Source organism: Pollicipes pollicipes, unplaced genomic scaffold (assembly GCF_011947565.3).
Source record: "Pollicipes pollicipes isolate AB1234 unplaced genomic scaffold, Ppol_2.1 Scaffold_4002;HRSCAF=4701_pilon_pilon_pilon, whole genome shotgun sequence".
Taxonomy (NCBI): Eukaryota; Metazoa; Arthropoda; class Thecostraca; order Pollicipedomorpha; family Pollicipedidae; genus Pollicipes; species Pollicipes pollicipes.
In genome coordinates, this window is record NW_023596420.1 from 41,768,631 (window position 1) to 41,780,560 (window position 11,930).

Below are 11,930 nucleotides of genomic sequence, written 5' to 3' on the forward strand. Positions count from 1 at the left end.
TTTTGGCCGTTGTCGGTTTGTTTTTTTGCTCTACACAGCCAGATGTTGCGTTGGCGCCGGCGGCTTTTAGTGATAACAAGCTACGAGTGTGCGCATTCATCGTCTGCCATCTGCCTCTGCCCGCCTCCGTCGGCAGGAAACGAGCTGTCGCGCGCCGCCCATTGATTCTCCATTAATCACTGATCCGCCGGCCGGCCGGACGCCTTGCGCCCGCGCTGGAACCGATCATCCGCCCGATGTGTGGAAGGCCTGGGGGAGATCGGAGTCGCCCCTCCCGCGCACTGGCCGGCCGGAACTCTGACGGTCGCGCTCGGATGTCCACAGCCGGCCGTCGCCCGCGGCCGCGAGCGAGGCGAACATGACGCCGGCGGCGCCGGCGAGGACGGCGGCCCCGGCGCGGCCGGGCGCGGCCTCCAGCGGCTCGTCCAGCGACTCGGACTCGGAGTCGGAGTCGGAGGAGTCGGCGGACGAGCGGCGCGCCGCTGTGCCCAGCCCCGAGCCTCCGCCGCCCACCACGCCGGCCGAGCGGAAGGTGAGTGGAGGTGTTCACGGGCCAGGTCACGGTATCGAGACGCAGGACGAGCACGGCACTGGGCGCCGGGCCAGGTAAGGGGTTCGCAGTCGCCGGCAACCCCCACGCCAGCTGCGACGCGGCGAGGCGAGCGTTCCGTGACGGTGTGATGCGCGGGCCTCGTCACGCGGTTAGGTCGGACGGCCCTCAGCCGGCGTGACGACGCTGGCGTACTGGCGCCTGTCTGCTGGCCGGTCACCGATCTGACGAGCACCAGAGGTACGCCGTTCGCCACGGGACTGGTGTTGTGTCGGCGTGCGTTATGCCTACGACGGCGTGGTGTGCACGTGCGTGTCGTGTGTCGTGTGTACGAGTGTGTCGTGGTGTGCACGTGTGTGTGCTGTCGCGGCGCCGGAGTCAGCCGGGTGACGTCAGCGGCCCGCGATGGCACCGCTCTTACCGCGGCTGGTGACGTAGCCCAGCGCTATTTTCGCGAGTCATGGCTTATTTAGTTACGTGCTGCGTCGGTCTGGCTGTCAGGACGGTCACGACTCACGGTCGTGACGTCACTGTGTCGCCTCCGGCGGGGCCGCCTCTGTCTGGCGAGTGACCTGGTTTCAACCCGGTCTCAGCCGGCGAGTGACCTGGTCTCAGCCTGGTCTCAGCCGGCGAGTGACCTGGTCTCGCCGGCTCGGCCGTGTGCCGTTGCCCGGCTGGTGCGGGCGGCCTCTCCCACCTCCCCAGGCCTGCGTGTTAACCGGGGTGGGGGCTCGGTATTGGCGTCTGCGCTCTTCGGAGCCGGCCGCGGAAGCCCCCGTGTTGGGGGAGGGGGGGGGGGGGCGGCCTGCGCCACCGCATTACCGGCGATGCCGCCGGCAGCGATCCTGTCGTCGGAGTTGCGGGTCATGCTGCTGGGGCGTGCTCCGCGCCCTCCTGCCGTGTGAAGCTGGTCCCGCCCCGCCTCTGTGTGCACTGTTTTATGCGGAACAATGGTTTGCTCTGTCATTCGCAGTGCGAACCAAAAGTGATCGCTGTGACCGCCGGCTTTTGTGCGAGATGTCCGCGCTGAACGGTGGTTTTTGGAGGCTTGTCTCTGCGTGTGTCGTCCCTGTGTCCCGTTTCCAAGCCACCTATCGTTATCCGGTTCCCGGTCCCGACGCGACCGTCCCGACGCGACCTTTGCACGGACCGGCCGCTGCCCGGCGGCGTGCGCCGGACGCACGCTGTTGGTCGGCGCCCGGGCACGGGACGGCCATTAGGCGCTACGGGCCGCTCTCAGACGCTCGGTGGGGCGCCGGGCAGCGGCGCCTGCCGCGCCCGCTGCGCCCGCCGCGTCCGCCGCACCCGCCGCGCGAATGGTGGAGTGATGGATCAGGGGAAAATGAACAGCCGGGTTCGCTACATTCGGGACGTTGCGTGCCGGCAACGTTCATCATTGGCACAACGTTCATCATTCGGCGCGTGCCGGTAACGTTCGTTGCACTATTAGCGTTTCTGTGGCGTAACCCTTATGGCATGACCTGGTGCGTAGTGCTCGTTGGAGAGCTGTGACATGCAGTAAAATATACATCTGTAACATTGTGACGTCGCAGGTGACAGCTGTGGTATGCGTCGGGAATTTTGTACATTTAATTCGATAAGCTTTGGTCACTTCACTTCTCGATTTTTGCATCTCACGTCCAGGCTATACGAAAATTACTCGCCGATTTCCAGCCTGCAACTCGATTCTGCATAGTCCCACCAGGTTGAATAGGCCGCACACCATCCGCCTGCCTTGCGGTGCCTGACGGCGGTCCGCGGGCGGAAGGAGCCGCGCCCCGATCACCAGAACGCTCTGCATTGCCTCGCCCCGCTCTGCCGTACCCCGTGCGTCTTGCGACGTCCTGGCGGGCTCGATTTACCCGGTTTACCCCGCTGTGTCCTGTTGTCCCGCGATGTACTCTGTATCCTGCCGTACCCTGCCAGGCGCTGCTGTGCGCCGCCGCGCCGGTCGTGCCAGCCGTACTCTGTCGTGCACGTCGCTCTAGCCTGTAACCGCTGCGAACGCGGGGCGCCGACCGGTGCCGCTCTCGTTCCGCCGGCGCGGTGTGGTCGGCTGTGGTAGGGTAGCGGGAGACGGGCTCTGTGTGGTCCCGCAGCGAACCCCATGTGCGCCGGTGTTAGACTATGGTGAGGCGGCGCCGACGGTCACTAGTTTGCAGTCTGGGAAACCAGAGGTACGGGGTTCGATCCCCGCGGTGCCTGCCCTTCCGGCCAGGGTGAGAGGCAGGCGACGCTATATAGCCTCAGCAACTGAGTGCGTCATAAAAGCTCCAAGGACACCAGTTTGCAGTCGTTGGCCAAGGATTAACCGCCGGCGGTCTCTTTTCTGCGTGACTGGACCGGTGTGGGTGGATTGGCCACATGAGCTGGCGTGCGGGAAGCCGAGGCCGGGTTCGGTAGCAGGAGCCGTGACATCGTGGTGACCGGTATATTTATTGACGTTGCTGGCTATCGCCGCCGTGACCGGTCTTGGCGACGTGCGCCGACCTCCCCTCACGTTCCCGGAGCTCCCCTCCCCCGGTCGTGTCGGCGGTGACCGAGCCGGCCGGAGTTCCCGCGATCCGTGACGTCGCGCGCCTGCCGTTCCAGGAGGGCTCGGAGAGTCCGGGCGCGAACGCGGGCGTGAAGTGGAGCCTGCGCTCCATCATGAACAAGGACCCGGCCGGCACGCCCGTCTCGTCCATCTTCGAGGACACGCCGGCGCGCAAGGTAGCCGCCGACGGTGGCGCCGCCGCCGGCCGGCCGCCGGGGCGGACGGTCGCCACGCCGGCGGTCGGCGCGGTTTTGGGCAGCGCGGTGGCGTGGGCGGCTGAGCGGCCCAACCGTGGCATTGGTTGAGCTGCTGCGATCTCAGGGAGGCGGTTATGCGCGAACACAGGAACAAAAGTTTGTCTGTGGCTTTGGGCCAGTCAGTGCCCATGTTCCTAGTGACAAGCTCAGGATTTTGTTCAGGTGTGACCCCGTTGTTTTGAACTGGGTGAAGTGAACTGAGAGCTGAGAGCGTGGTGGGTTGGGATATTCGTCGTCAACCCCTGACGTTACGGGAAAGCTGCTCCCTGAACTTAGCGATTTATGCATGCTGACCTCTACCATAGTCTACCAATCACGGATTGGTTGGACTAGAGTCGCTACCCTGCGACGCCCTTCTAACCTGACGCCGTTCGCTGTGACCCTCTTCGCAACTGGTGACCTGTTGACTTAGTCTGTGATTGAGCTACATCCTGCTGACGTAGGCCTCACCTTGAGACCCTCAAATCCCGCACATTGTGACAGCCCGAAAATTAACCCGCCGGGCCCGCATTGTCCCGGCGCAACCACCGAGGCCAGAACCACGCCCTGTGATGCCGGTCAGGATCGCACGCCGTATCTAAACAGCACGGCGTCCTCCTGTCGTGCCGTTCACGGCCGCCGCACGGCGCCGACGTGCGCCGCGCAGTGGGATCGGGTGGCGGCCCCCACCGGTGGGCTGGCGTGAAGGTGCCCCGTCAATCGCCGCGCCCGGGCGCGACCCTGTGACCCGCCCGTGACCCCAGCCGGGCGAGCCACGCGCCAACGCGACCCTGTGACCCGCCCGTAACCTAGCCCGGCGAGCCACGCGCTGACGCGACCCTGTGACCCGCCCGTGACCCAGCCCGGCGAGCCACGCGCTGACGCGACCCTGTGACCCGCCCGTGACCCAGCCGGGCGAGCCACGCGCTGACGCGACCCTGTGACTCGCCCGTGACCCCAGCCGGGCGAGCCACGCGCTGACGCGCGCGCGGACCGTTCCAGCTGTCGCCGCACGAGTTCCCCAACAGCAGCGAGCCGGCCGGGCCGAGCAGCGCCGAGACGCTGGATCTGAACGGGCACGGCGACGACATCTCGATCGAGGAGCTCGTCTCGCAGGTGAGGAGGCCGGCGCCGGCCTCTGCTGACCTAGACAGGGCCGTGACTGACCTCCGGCGGCTGGCGGACTTCTGACCTCTGCCGACCTCTGCTGACCTGGACAGGGCCGCGGCTGACCTCCGGTTGCTGGCGGACTTCTGACCTCCGCCGATATCAGCTGACCTGGACAGGGCCGCGGCTGACCCCCGATGGTTGGCGGACTTCTGCTGACCTCTGCCGATATCTGCCGACCCGTTTTGATCTCCGCCTGTCTCCGCCAAGCTCCCCTGACCGCCGGTGATCTCCCTGCACAGTCGCCGAGCGCTCCTAGAGTGTGCTGGCCCCTGCCGACGTTTGAACCTCCCTCTGCCGGCGCTGCTCCGCCGCACTGACGGCGTCATGAGTCGGCGTCATCCGGGAAGGAACCAGCCAGTGGTGGTGAACGGGCGGTCTGCGTGTGCAGGCGCCGTCTTGTCCTTGCCATCGGCTCCACGTGCCACATGAGCGGGTTGCCATGGCAACCAACCACATTCGATCAATGTACGGTACTTTCTGTGCCGGGGTAATTCTCCCCATTAGCCAATCCACGTGATCATGAGTATGTTCATGATCACTCCACGCGCTGCCCCCCCCCCCCCTTTGCAAGCGCATAGCTTGCGCCGTAGACCTTGACGCGCCCGTTGCCGCTAATAGCCACGCTGGCCGCCGGTCCCGTGAGTCCGGCCTGGCATTGCCGGGGCCGAGGCGCAGCACCGAACGCTCAACTCGGCGGGAGATGGAGCGCCGCCGTCGGCCGACCGTCGGCCGCGCCGGCACGCCGCCAAAAGTGGCCGCCGCCGGCGCCGCTTGTGCGACTCGATTGGACGTCGGCGCGGCGCGGGCGGCAGCCGGCCGTCGCCGGCTGTTTTTCGCCGCGAGATGTCCTGCCGCTGCGCCGCGGGCAATTTCCAGTGTGCGTTCATCATGGCCCCGTAAACAAGTCGACACGGGGACTGGGCCGGACACTGGGCCGGACGGCTGCGGCGGCCGCCGTGCTATTGATCGCAGAGTCGTCGCGGTCGAGCTGCGGAAGCTCTCCGTGTGGCGAGAGGAGGTCGGGAGCCAGCCGGCGTGGTTGGAGGCTGGCGTCCTCGTGCGAGGTAGGGCTGACCTGGCCGACAGCTGAGCGCGCTCGAGGAAGGCGTCAGGGCAAGTCGTTGGAATGCATGCAGTGTGCAGATGTGCGGGCCGATCTGGCGAGAAGCGCCAGGTGTGACCCGGGGTATCCACACTCGTGATTTCGGCTGGAGCTCTGGGACCGCCTTCCCACCGAGCCGATCTGTTACACGCGGTCCGAGGGGCGCCACGGTGGCGTTCCTCCGCGGCTTCGCGGCGCCACGTGGCCGCTGCCGGGCTCCCAGCGCTGCTCGAGCGACGCCACGGAGCCGCCGTCTGTCCTGGTTCCGAGGCGTCGGCACCGTCGCAGCGCCCCGCGGCGCCCGCGGCGGGACGGCCCACTCCCCGACGGCAGAAGTTTGGCCGGAGAGTTTAGAGCGACTGGCGTGCGTAACTGACGGAGCCGCTGGGGAGTTCCGCAACAGTTGGCCGACTGCGCACGCTTCGTGCACATTGTGAGTAGGAAGGAGATCGTTAGACTGGCCCTGTGGCGACAGGCGTACCGTCAGGGAGCCACCAAATTCTTCTGCTCAGCTTCTCAGCTTTTCCGCCGTGAGCTTGTCTTTGTTTGTGTGACGTCCCGTGGAGTCCAGTGGCCTGATCTGAACGCTCCGGTACTGACGGAAACCTTTTTTGGCATTCCGCGACAGCTTGGCGCCTCCCCGACAGCCGAGCCATGATGTTACAGCTCTGGTGTCCGCTGCCTCTCGACGTTTTGATATGAGAAGTGTGATGGTGTCTGATGTAGCGATCAGCCGTACAGAATAATGAATTGGTCCTTCTTAATATTGATTTCCCCAAATGTGATGAATTAAACGCTTCATTTTATCATGCAATTTTGTCACGGACACAGCAGGATTGTGCTATGCGTAATTCACTGGGCGTGAGCTGTCTGGCAGCGTCCTTCTCTCTGGCAACGTCCTTGCGCTTCCGTACTGCTGTCGTCGCGGCTTGTCCTGACGCCGCCGCTGTCCTGCAGGTGGAAAAATGCGACTCCATCCACACTGTCGGACGGGCCCGTGTCGATGGAGATGTCGGAGTCGTCCTCGTCCTCGGAGGACGAGTGCGCGCCGCCGGCCGAGCCGGCCGCCTCGGCCAGCGTGCGCTCCACCACCGGCGGCAAGAGGCCGCGGCCGCGCCTCTCCGCGCTCAGCGAGAGTGACAGCGAGAAGCTGGAGCGCTCCAAACGGCGAGCGCCGCCGCCGCCGGCCGACGGCCCGCCGCGGCGGCCCGGCCGGCCGCGTGTCAAGCTGAAGCCCTCGCCGCGGCGGCCGCCGCCGGCAGCCGCCAGCGACAGCGATTCGGAGGAGGAGCAGGCCCCGCCGAAGCCGCCGCCGCCGCCGCCGCCGCGGCCAGCGACGCAGTCCGTGCCGACCAAAGGCAGCCTGAAGGGGCCGCCGCCGGCGGCGTTGGAGGCGGCCCGCGCCGGCGGCCGCGGGCGCGAGGCGGCGCGCCCGCGGGCGTCGGCCGCGCGCGAGGCGCAGTACCAGTCGCGCGAGCTGCTGAGCACGGCGTCTGACTCGTCCTCGGACGACGAGGCCCCGGCGCCGGCGCCGCGCCGCCGCCCGCCGCAGCCGGCAGCCAGCAGCGACGAGGAGGCCCGCCCAAAGCCAGAGCCGCGTCTGGCCGCCGCCCACCACTCGGACTCGTCCGATTCGGACTCGCCACCCAAGCTGGACGCCAGCGGCGTGGGCACCAGCGACGCCAACAAGAAGGCCACCTTCAGCCGTCTGTTTCTCACGCCGGATCAGCGGCAAGCGAGGCACGCCGCGCGGCCGGCCGACCACCTCCAGCGAGCGCAGCGAAGGGCAAGCCTCACCGGCGCCACCGCCGCCGCCGGCTTCGGCGCCGCCGGCCGCGGCACCGCCTGTGACTGTGGCTTCGGCGCCGGCGCCACCGCCGCCGCCGCCGGCAGCGGCCGTGCCGGCGGCCGTGCTGGCGGCACCGGCCGTGCCGCTGCCGCCGCTCAGCCGGCAGAGCGGCGTGCCGGTGCTGCGCTGCCGCATCGAGAAGCGACTTGTTGACGCGGCCGCCGCCCGGCGAGCCGCGCGAGGAGGCTGCGCAGCAGCGGACCGGGGCGCGTCACGCCGACGCGACGCCGCGCAGTGGGGCTCGGGGGGAGGCGGCGCCGGCGCGCCCGGCCCGCGGCGCGAGGAGGCTGCCCAGCACGCGGACGCGCGACGAGCCGACGCGGCCGCGCGGCGCCGCCCGCGACGAGGCGGCCCCAGCCGCCCGGCGCGGCGCGGGAGGGCGGCGCGCAGCGAGCGGCCGCCGCGCGCTGTGAGGTGTCGCCGGCGGGCATGAAGAGGCGTCGGAGGGACTCGGACCGCCCACAGCAGGCAGGGCAAGCGGGAGGACGCCGCCGGCGCCAGCAAGTAAGTCGGTCGCGCCCCGATGGCTGCCTGGAGGGAGACCAGCTGATCGCTAGTGATGTGCGCGCTGTCGCTGGGCAATGGTTGTTCGTTTGGTGTGCTTGTGATGATGCGTGACATGTCTGTTCTATTGTGGTGGGATGCTCTTGTCTTTGTGCCGTTCAAAGTTGTGTGTTTCGTTAGGCACGAGGTCGCGAAATGGGGTGCATCATCCTGTTTTTGGTCGGTACCAAAGTAAGAGAAGGGTTATCTGTTGGAGGAATGTTTTCGTTTTTGGTTTGGTCACAAGCGCTTGTGTTGGTGACAGCGTCCTTACTCTCGTGATTATGTCTACGGGGCATTGTGCTATTGGTGTGGCTCCCAGAATATTGACTCAATTACTTCAGCACTCCTGGCCATCGAAGGAGGCGTTCAACTGCGATAGTGGTGTAGGCACACGCGATGGTTGGTGGTACAGATGTTTGAATGTCGCCATACGTTACCGTTGATGTGTTGAGATGGCTCAGAATTTTCTCTGGTTGGGTCATCGCCATTCTTTTGGCGCATGATTGCTGTGAACCCGAGTCTTGTGGGGTCGCTAGCAGCACACGCCATAACGAGCGTGAACGCCTTGCATTGAGCAGCCTTCATTGAGCAGCTGTCATGCCGCCCGCGGCGCCTTGATCCTACCCCTGACCTCACCCCCCCGGCAGGCACCGGCCCGGCTCGGCGCGCTCGCACTCTTCCTGCTCAAGCCTGGCGCCGGACGAGCCGGCGCGGGACGAGGACGTGTCGCAGACGCCACTCGGCAAGAGGCGGTGCGCGCGCGCCGCGGCGCCGGCCGCCGACGAGGCGCGCGGCAAGACGCCCACCAGCCAGCCCAGTCAGCAGGAGCACAGGGTGAGCCGGCGGCCGAGGCCGGCACGCAGGCGCGGACAGCGCGCTGACCGAACGACAGACTCGATGGTGTTCGTCGCTGTTGGACGCCATGCCTGTTGTCGTTGCACGCTGCTTGGTATGCGCCGAGTCCTGGGACGTCCAGTTCCGCGCGTCACTTTTCATTCAAAGGGAGCGTTGACGAAGTGAACGCTACCTACGTTTTTGGAAGCAGCGTTCCTGCACGTTTCTCGGTAAACGTCACAGCTCATCACAGCGTGGCGCGGCTGTGTCACGGTGGGCGGGAAACCCGTGCCATCCACGCGAGACCGGCGGAGGAATCTTCCGCGGGAAGCTGGCGCGGCTGGGGAAGCCCGCCGCCTGGCCTGTCACGGGCCAGCCGGACCGAGCGGCAGTGGGTCGGATGACACGACTGGAGTCTCCTCGCTGGGATCTCCGCTGCCACCTGATGCGCTGATCCCGGATGTTGCGGAAAAGTTGTGCGGTGGGATTAGCTACGCTGGTAGTAAGGGGTGGGGGAGGGCTTTGTGCCCGCCCGCTGCATCGCGTCCGGGTCCGGCCGGCGGCGCGCGCGGCGCCGGCGTTCTCTCTGGGTCGCCGCCCGTCTTCAGCACCGGCGTGTCGATTTCCGCGAGTGAGGTAACCGACGCCTCGGGTGTCGGGCTGGGTGAGGATCCACCGACAGAAGCGATGGGGGTTTCGTCGACCTGCGTGCGTGTGGGCCGCCGTCTCGCCACTGGGGGGCACTGGTGATGGCACGGCGTAGCCCGGTGAGTAATCACTCACTGCCAGCGGGTGGCGCGGTGTCCTGGTCAGAGTCATCCTCTGTCGATGGTAGCTGCACGCCGGCCGGGAGCGATGCCAGTTGGCCACGGCACGTCTGGGCCACGAGTGCCGCCAGTCGGCCGTGGGGTCCCGGTCAAGGTCACGACAAGTGTGTGTATGTGCCGGGGGGGGGGGGAGGGGAGGGAGGTTGTTCCTGTGGGGGTCACACGGCCGCGGCGGCATCCTTGGCCGTCCTCTATTGATCGGGTTCGGCGTGGCCCGGCTATTCGCAGGGGGCCTCGGGGACAGCCGCGTCCACCTCCGCCTCCGCCCGCGTATTGCGCGACACCCTGCCGTCCGCTACCGGTCGGTACGCAGCTGCCGCCTCGGTCCTCTCGGGGGAGGGGGGGGGGGGGGGGGAGGGGTCGTCGCTATGCTTGTGGCAGCGGCATGCGGTGTGTGCGTTGGTGCCTGTTCGCGGCTACTTGGTGACGTTTTGGTGACAGGTGCTCGCCGTCCGAGGACAGGGCTCGCGCGAGCTGACCGGCCAGCTGGAGACCAGTCGCAGGCTGGCGTTGCGTCGGCCGTCGCAGAGTCGTGCGGTCCGTACGGTCCCGCACGCTGTCGCCTGGTCCGTGAAAGCACTTGTGTGTGCAAAGTGCAAAAAGTGAAGTGTTTCATTGTGGTCGCATGGGGAATCGGTACGCCTCCTCACACACTTGATATGCCATGTTTCCCGCGCATATATATGATCTTCGAAATGCTGATTCCCCGCAATGTCCTTTCGAGTAAGTTTTCTGCGCGCAGGAATGTGGTTTTCAGGTGACCGTTGCAGGCGCGCTCTGGACAGTAGGCCGTTTTTGCGCTTTTCCGCGCCAATATTGCCGCCGCTTAATGCAATACTTTAGTGGTGTTACATAAGGGTATCAGATACTCAGCCTTCCGTCAGCACTGTCAACATTCAAATCCGGGAACCAGCTCGTTACGTCGAAGCAAGCGGATTAAGCCTGCTCAAACGAAGTCGGGTCTGTTTGGCCTGGACCGATCGTATAAACGACGGTGTTCCAGCCCGAAAAAGCTCAAACGACCGAACTGGACTCCTGTTGTGTGTTGTCTTAGCCGTGGAGCCTTGGGCTGAAGCATTGCCACAACGAATTCACCACCACCTTGCACCTTGCACTCTTCTGCCACGGCGTCCATGCCCAGGCCGAAGATGGAGCCCTGTGTTGCGTGTGGACCGACCGCCCTGCACCCCGTGCTGCACCGCTGCCGCTGTCTGGTATGCGGCTGGTGTCGACGGTGGTGCCGTGTGTCCACAGATCGAGTCGCCCCCCACCGGCGTGCGTGAGGCCGACAGCAGTACAAACCCCGGCGTACAGGCGTACGACAGCAACGTACCGGCCGCCCTGTACACCAGCCAGCCGTTCCCCATACCGGCGTGAGTACACTGGCCGGACGCCGTCGGCGCCGGCCGGGCTGGCGGTCCTCCCCGCGTCAGACCGGCGCGCCTCGCTGTGCCGACCGGGCTCGCCCCGACCCGCCGCGGTCGGACACCGCATACACCCCAGGCCAGCATACCACCATCGCCAACATGCGAACCAGTCCTTGTTCCGTCACCAAGCCACCCATCCCCAGCGGCGTGGGTTTTACGCGGCGAGCTTCAGGCGCTGGCCGTTTGCCCCTGACTGCGGTGGCCGGCGGCCGGCGGCAGCGGCCACGCTAAAGGTCAGGGAATGTCAGAGGCCAGGACGGACCGTGCCGGGCGTTGTTGCTTTCGCCGCAAAATGCTACCGTTGACCGGGAGTTTCGGGATCGGATGGTGGGTCAGGGCTCGCGTAGCACACCTGTCTACATGGTGCTGACAAAAGAATGCATCCAACCAAAATGCTTAGATTAAGCCCGTTCAAGTTGCCGCCGCGTTTCGTGCGTATCGTCCAGTCCGAACCGCGCGTCCCCTTTGTCTTCCGCTTTCAACACCGCAGCATGCGTCTTCTGGCGCTCATGGATTAACCCTGAGGGGGCATACCGCACAAGCCGCCTCATGCATCCACTAGGCCACAAAGCTTGTCGCCGAGGAACGAGCGCTCGGGCCGTACGGAATCCGCCGGTGTGCGTCGATCGGTCGGAAAGGTCAGACGCCAGCCTCTTGCCCGATTGGCTGGCTGTTTGGGGAAACGCGCCGATGGGAGCGGGAGGCCACTGATGACCTTGAGAGAAGGCAACCTCGAGAAACAGCATTTCCGCAGGCTAATTTGGGTTCTGCAGTCTCGTCTGATTTACAGCGGTCTTTGGTCATCATTCAGACCGTGCAGACCGAGCCAGTCGACCCCGTCCGCGACCCCTCG

General features: G+C 66.2%; 2 long non-coding RNA genes across 2 annotated transcripts; both read left to right on the forward strand.

Annotated features, from left to right (window-relative positions):
• The first annotated feature begins 486 nt into the window (after positions 1–486).
• Positions 487–6,572, forward strand: LOC119094611 (uncharacterized). Its single transcript, XR_005093769.1, has 4 exons — positions 487–532; positions 3,143–3,262; positions 4,325–4,438; positions 6,552–6,572. It is a non-coding gene; the product is annotated as an uncharacterized LOC119094611 (long non-coding RNA).
• Positions 6,573–7,903: 1,331 nt separating this feature from the next.
• On the forward strand, positions 7,904–11,174 carry LOC119094612 (uncharacterized). The gene is made up of 3 exons (XR_005093770.1): positions 7,904–7,947; positions 8,637–8,823; positions 10,905–11,174. It is a non-coding gene; the product is annotated as an uncharacterized LOC119094612 (long non-coding RNA).
• The last annotated feature ends 756 nt before the right edge of the window (positions 11,175–11,930 follow it).